Raw genomic sequence first — 7,368 nt, forward strand, 5'->3', positions numbered from 1 at the left:
GTAGCAAAGGCTGTGGTATGTGCTATCCTGTCTGGGTTGTTGTATATAAAATATCCCTTGCTGTTAATCAAAAAGAGTAGCCCAGCAACAGCTAGGATTAAGGACTATGGTAAAAGAATACGGTGGGCCTATCAATAATGAGTAGCTATCGGGTACCATTTTATTGTGAGAAGAGGGTACTTCTGTCCCTCTAAGTCTTAAACGGGGAGGTGGATTTGGATCCCCCCCCCCCCCCCCAATGAATGTATAGGTCATAATTTTTTCTTATTAAAATAACATTTGGGTGGTGGTTTTAGTACGATCAGTTATTATAAACATTCTAAATTGCTTTATATCACGCACACACACACGCACAAATTAAGGTTTTTGAACCTTTTTGGATAGGTGCAGTAATAAAAAAATATCGCCTTTCTAACAGTTCAAATCCTGGAACTGCCTCTGTATATATCAGAATTTGTTGTGGGGGTTTTTTGTTTTTTTTTACAAAATTAGTAAATTACAGTAGAAGACGAAAATATTTGTCAGAAGTGGGATTTGAACCCACGCCCACATTTGTGGACCAGAACACTCGTTATCACACGATGTGTGTAAAGCTCGCTCGCCTTGAGTCTGGCGCCTTAGACCACTCGGCCATCCTGACAACAATACACTTTTAATGCAATTCGTGAAATTAATGATACACATATTGCATATTGAAAGAAATGTGGAGCTCAGTTCGATGCCATTGTTGAGATCTTCTTGGACTTAAAATCCCTTTCACTTCAAAAATTACATGTATTACATTACGCAAACATTTTAACTCGAAAACCATATGATAATGATCAGTGAGAATGACCAAATGTCAGACATCCAATAGCCGATGATTAATAAATCAATGTGTTCTAGCTAGTGGTGTAGAATAAAATTTGGGGGACAGGACGTAGCCCAGTGGTAAAACGTTCGCTCGATGCGTGGTCGGTCTGAGATCGATCCCCGTCGGTGGGCCCATTGGGCTATTTCTCGTTCCAGCCAGTGCACCAAGACTGGTATATCAAAAACTGTGGTATGTGTTATCCTGTCTGTGGGATGATGCATATAAAAGATCCCGTATTTCAGTTCTTTGTTATTAAAGTATATTAAAAAGAGAAAGAAAAAAAAGAAAAATAAACCCCAAGTTAAAAGACATTATATATAGCCCGAGCCTCAAATTATATTTAAAAACATACGACACACAATAATTAATAATAAGTTATTATAAACATTCTAGATTGCTTTATATCACACACACATGAACAAATTAAGGTTTTCGAACCTTTTTGGATAGGTGCCATAATAAACTCTCCCCTTTCTAACCGAGTTCAAATCCTGGAACTGCCTCTGTATATATCAGAATTTGTTGGGGTTTTTGTGTGGGTTTTTTTTTTTTAACAAAATTAGTGAATTACAGTAGAAGACAAAAATATTTGTCAGAAGTGGGATTTGAACCCACGCCCACATTCGTGGACCAGAACACTCGTTATCACACATAGTGTGTAAAGCTCATGCGGCTTGAGTCTGGCGCCTTAGACCACTCGGCCATCCTGACAACGATACACAATAAATGCAATTCGTAAAACTAATGATACACATATTGCATATTGAAAGACAGTTTGATGCGCTTGTTAAGATCTTTTTGGACTTACGGGGCGAGACGTAGCCTAGTGGTAAAGCTCCCGCCAGATGCGCAATCGGTGTGGGATCGATCCCCGTCGGTGGGCCCATTGGGCTATTTCTCGTTCCAGCCAGTGCACCATGACCGGTATACCAAAGACCGTGGTATGTGCTATACTGTCTGTGGGATGGTGCATATAAAAGATCCCTTGCTGCTAATCGAAAAGAGTAGCCCATGTAGGGCGGCAGCGGGTTTCCTCGCTCCATATCTGTGTGGTCCTTAACCATAAGTCTGACGCCATATAACCGTAAATAAAATGTGTTGAGTGCGTCATTAAATAAAACATCTCCTCCTTTTGGACTTAAAATCCCTGTCACTTCAAAAAAATACACATATTACGTTAAACAAAAACTTTAACTCAAAAAACATTTGGTTATTCTGACATATAATCATAGAGAGGAAACCCGTTGCATTTTTTCATTAGTAGCAAGGGATCTTTTATATGCATCATCCCACAGACAGGTTAGCACATACTACAGCCTTTGATATACCAGTCGTGGTGCACTGGCTGGAACTAGTAATAACCCAATGGGCCCATCGACGGGGATCGATCCTAAACCGACCGCGCATCAAGCGAACGCTTTACCACATGCTATGTACAGTCCTGTCTGTGGAATGGTGCATATAGATTAAGATCCCTTGCTACTAATGGAACAATGTAGCGGGTTTCGTCTCTAAGACTATGTCAGAATTACCAACTGTGTGACATCCAATAGCCGATTAATAATCAATGTGCTCTAGTGGTGTCGTTAAACAAAATAAACTTTTAGCTGAGTGTTACGAACGTTTAATATCTATTTTTTTTTTCATTTCTTTTATTTAATTAGTTATTTAAAGTTTTAAACGTAAACCATTTCAAGTGTTGGTCGAGTATTTACAAACAAATGAAAGGATTGTATTTTTCAAACAACGGTGTTGAAGAAAGTTTTTGTTAACGTGTTAAAAGTTGAACACAACATCAATTTTGAAGAAGTGTTTCAGTTTTAAAAGGGAATAGTCTTTAGAACAAAGGGAATTCCACACGAGCGCCAAAGTCATCTTTATTTTCATCAGTAGAACCATTGATATCTGGACAGCCTCCCTGGGCTTGAAAAAGGAGTAACTGCAAAGATTGATTTGCCGACATTCTTCTTTGTTCTCACCCTATACCGCACTTCGCAAAGATCTTTTTGCTCTCAGGTACCGTATTCACATCGTGCAAAATACATCGTACAAAGATAAATTCTATAATTTCAACGGCAATGGTAGCCGCCTCCGCTGTCTTCTGTCCGCGTAGATCAATTTATAAAACGGCGGTCATATATTTATAAGACGTTGTACTCAAATAGCATTAACTATGATGTTTTATTTCCAATAAGGTTTATAAAATTATTCAAAATTTGTAAAAAGTAAAAGGACCATTGAATAGTTACTCGATCGTTTTTTCACCAACTGTGGTTGTGTGGTGTTCAAATTGAAAAATTATGTTTTTAAAAATGACGTCTCATCTTTTTTTCGAATAAAGTTTGGTATGTCTACCATACATGTAGGTATTTTGTAAATTACTTTGCAGCGCTTATGTGACAGAAAGGTGGGTTAGTAATTTTCTTACCCGTTATTAGAGCTACAAAGTAGGCCTACATGCACAGTAACACAGATTGAAACAGTATATCTCTTAGAGTAGGCATACATGATGATGTACAACACATAGCCCGTGTTTTTGAGAATTTGAGAGTCCGTGTATCAGATATGTATCAGGCATAAACTAATGGTAATTTACTCTTACCTAACTCTACGTTCCTTGAAGACAAAAACATATTTTTAAGGGATGGGCACATATATTTAATATGACGTTTACATTATATTCTATGCAAGTATTTGAAATCTTATACTTTTAACAACGCTGACACCTGTTCCAAACCAGTTCCGTTATACAAATACCTGAACTGTTCAGGTAATCATCTGTTTATGAATTGTTATCAGAAAAACAGTTCTATTATAAATGTAATTCAGATCAGGTGGCATTACATTTTCCGTCACTTTAGCACTTTAGTCTTGTAACCATAGAATAGACCATTATGTTCAACAGGCATACACACCTGGTTATTTGTGAGATACATACTTCTATTTACACCACCGAGGTTCTACTCAACTCCAAAACTCAACTAATTGTAATAATCTATTATTTGTCCACACTGATGAAGTATCAGCCTTGCAAAAAAGTGTCATCAGAGATATATGTTGAGTTACCATTGGTGAGCCAATTGTTAATCGCCCATTACTAATTTAAAGCTATCTCCTATAGGTTTGAGATCAAAGAAAGATGACACCTACACAGTATTAAATGATGACTGTGAAGAGTGGGGCCTCGTTAAGTCAATCGTCACGAACGTGTACACATGCAATTCTGTAAACAAATCTTACATGTAAAACGAAGCACATCAAAATGATAGTATATTATGAACTAGTCCGTTTCCCCCTTATATAAGCAGGGGAAAAAACCAATAAACATTGATAGGCCTAACTTGTTGATGAATGTATATATATGAAAGGTACACACAACTACATGTAACTGGGTCAGTCAAGTGCGGGATCTATTGTTCTACACTTGTATAAACGGTTAACAGAAGTGTTGAGAAATTTATTTCTTCACAATTAAGACAGAGAATAGCAGTTCAGTTTATCCGGTCTGTGTTACTGTCGTGTTGGGAATCGTATTTACATCAGTTCCATCGTCTGAACTGTAGGAACAATTAGTGTTAACATTTTCCGCGACAATCGATTATGAATTTTATAATCAATCATCACATCGGTACAGCCAAACCGATCAGTTTTCAGTTATATTCGATCACTGGAACTTCACTAGTTTACTGTAGTAGATACGTCACCGTAATGAATTTACAAACATATTGCTAATAGTGTATCCTTTAAATCGTAGCTACAGACACCTACTGCATTTAAATACAAACAGTTTTTGTAAATACAAGATACCTGTATGTAGCCTTTCTATAGAAACAGCAGATGTAATATAGACATAAATGGTAGAATCAACTCGCTGTAATATCAATGATGTAAAGAACAATTACCATTTCATCCTAGTTTTAGAGTATTTATGAGGCAGATACATTAAACCAAAACAAATCATATTTCTGCACAACGCAGTCGAAAATATATTACGCAAAGTGTTTAATAGATTATTGCTTACATGATCCAATATCAAGTGCTCGTCCTTAGGAAAACTTTAGGAGATTCGTAACATGTAGGATTACTGCCACTCCCAAGAATAGCTAAGAAAACCCACATTTCCTTTACAATAAACCATCAATATATACTCTTCAAAAAAAGTAGGGGAACCTGAAATATTAATGTTAATATCAACTATTAGACCGAACATACTTTTTGACCACAGACATCCTAGTAAAGAAGGTTCAGGTCTGTTTATCAACACATCGAAACACATTCCATAGTTTGCACGTGCATCACGCAGTTGCCCCGTAACGTGCGTGGGGTGTCATTCTCGATTTTGACAATTTCCAGGAAGGTTCATTAATCACCGTGGAACATTATTTCTGTCAATCTTTTTCATTCTGTTGATCATACAGTTGTTATTGTTTTGTTTTTAGTCATTTGTATTGTTTGAATTTGCGATTTACTGATAAAAAACCGTCAACTTTCAAATTTCACTTCTGACCCCAATCGTCCTTCAAGATCTTTGGTGGTCATAAAACCTACTCTAATACTGAATTACTGGTTGTAATGTTTGCCCATTTAATTCACTATTATCATATAACCATTCCCCACAGCTAATATACCTTACAATTTTGGCAATTGTAAATTCTTATTAGAGTTCCACTACTTTTTTGGAAGAGATGTATACATTAAATCAACTACTTTCCATTGATAACACGACGGTTGATTTCAAAATGTGGATTTCTGCTTAAAGCTACCAAATACAAAACAGATCATCATACGTGAAAACGGAATGTATACACGTGTAAATATTACATAAATGTAAGCTACACATTTGCTGTTGATGTACAATACATTAATTTATATATTTTTCTTAGTGTATATCATACACGTTTGTGAACATTATTATAGTCTGTATATATGTTCATGTCGCGATCGGAATCGGGGTGGACGTGCATGAACCTTCAGTCGATTTAGGCACCTAATTTAGAAAGTTTTGGGTAGTTGGTGTACATGTCTATCTTACGCCTATAAACTGGGGGTCTAGCCTGAATAATTTCATTTACCCAGACCGCATTTCCGTTAATTATTACACATTTGATAAAGCAATCAAAATTGTAAATGGTTTGGGACGTGGTACTTTTGATAGGCAAGATGGATATCAAATCAGCTTTTAACACTTTCAATATTTCCATCAGAATCTGAACTTTTTTCAAGTTACTTGAGCACATATTTGTTGATAAATGTTTGCCAATAGGCTGTTCATTATGTGTCCTGTTCTTCATATTTAGAATGAATATTTAAATTTCATTAACAAAAGGAAACTGATCGATTATTTATTTGGTGGTCGAAAAATACACAGAACATATTTCATAGATTTTTTATTATCATTATTATTATTATTATTATTATTAATGAAATTGAGGTTTAATGTACTTGTGAAAGCCAGAATTAGGGTAAATGCCATTAAGCTGCGGGCGGATATATAAAATACCTGGAAATTATAGCATCAAATTCTAATTTATTTTCCTTGACCAGGTTTATTTATTTTCTCCTGGTAGCAACTGCCCATTTTTTCCAGTGCTTTGTAACTACCACCGATAATGTATGTCGTTTAAGTGGAGAAGTCGGTCCATGACAGTTTTGTAGGTAGCCTCTGACTGACGCGGTTCTGTTGGCGGTGGCATGGTGACGCTAGATCTCGCAATGTGGCAGATTCTCGATCAACAACAGTACCGTTTATTTATTTATTTATTTATTTGGATTTTATTTGAATTGGATTATGCTATATTTTCATCGATGATTTATTTGCATATTTTCGACATGTATATATCTGGTTCCAGTGTGCACTGTTGCTCAATTTCAGCAAAAATAATGTTCACATATTTGCAATTTTTAGTGTATTATTTCATTTGCATCTGTATCTATTTATCTATTTGTAGCCATTTATTTATATTTGGGTTGCCCAAATGCCCTATTTTCGGGTGGTAACCTTAAATTAAGCCGTGGCTAATTCAGTCAATAAATAAATAAACACACAATATTTTGTATTGTTATCTTTGAATAATAACATTTAATCTTTCTATTAAATGAAGTTATTTGAATTTAATTGTTTTGTGTTTGTTTGGGGGGTGGGGGTTGGAAAGGGTGTAATTAGAGTAAATAGTGAGAAATTAATCCATACACATTTTTTACATAGGCAGTCTGTGAAATAAAATTAAAATGTAAACAAGTTTTAAAAGAGAAAAAATCTGTCAGAAGTGTGATTTGAACGCACGCCCACATTCGTGGACCAGAATACTCGTTATCACACACATTGTGTAAAGCTCGTAAGCCTTGAGCCTGGCGCCTTAGACCACTCGGCCATCTTGACAATGATATAACAACTATGTACTAAATTTAAAGTAATTTAGTATACTATAATTGTAAATGTTTGAGATATCAATTTTTCTAAATAGTCGTACTATTACTTGACACATAGACCTACATGCACTCACGAATACACAACG

At 35.7% G+C, this 7,368-nt stretch overlaps 2 non-coding genes across 2 annotated transcripts; both read right to left on the minus strand.

The window, feature by feature from the left end:
* Positions 1 to 519: 519 nt before the first annotated feature.
* Trnal-caa lies at positions 520 to 640 on the minus strand. Its single transcript has 2 exons — positions 603 to 640; positions 520 to 565 (listed from the first exon to the last, which is right to left on the minus strand). It is a non-coding gene; the product is annotated as a tRNA-Leu (tRNA).
* Positions 641 to 1,443: 803 nt separating this feature from the next.
* Positions 1,444 to 1,564, minus strand: Trnal-caa. The gene is made up of 2 exons: positions 1,527 to 1,564; positions 1,444 to 1,489 (listed from the first exon to the last, which is right to left on the minus strand). It is a non-coding gene; the product is annotated as a tRNA-Leu (tRNA).
* Between the last annotated feature and the right edge of the window lie 5,804 nt (positions 1,565 to 7,368).

Source organism: Gigantopelta aegis, chromosome 6 (genome assembly GCF_016097555.1).
Source record: "Gigantopelta aegis isolate Gae_Host chromosome 6, Gae_host_genome, whole genome shotgun sequence".
NCBI lineage: Eukaryota > Metazoa > Mollusca > Gastropoda > Neomphalida > Peltospiridae > Gigantopelta > Gigantopelta aegis.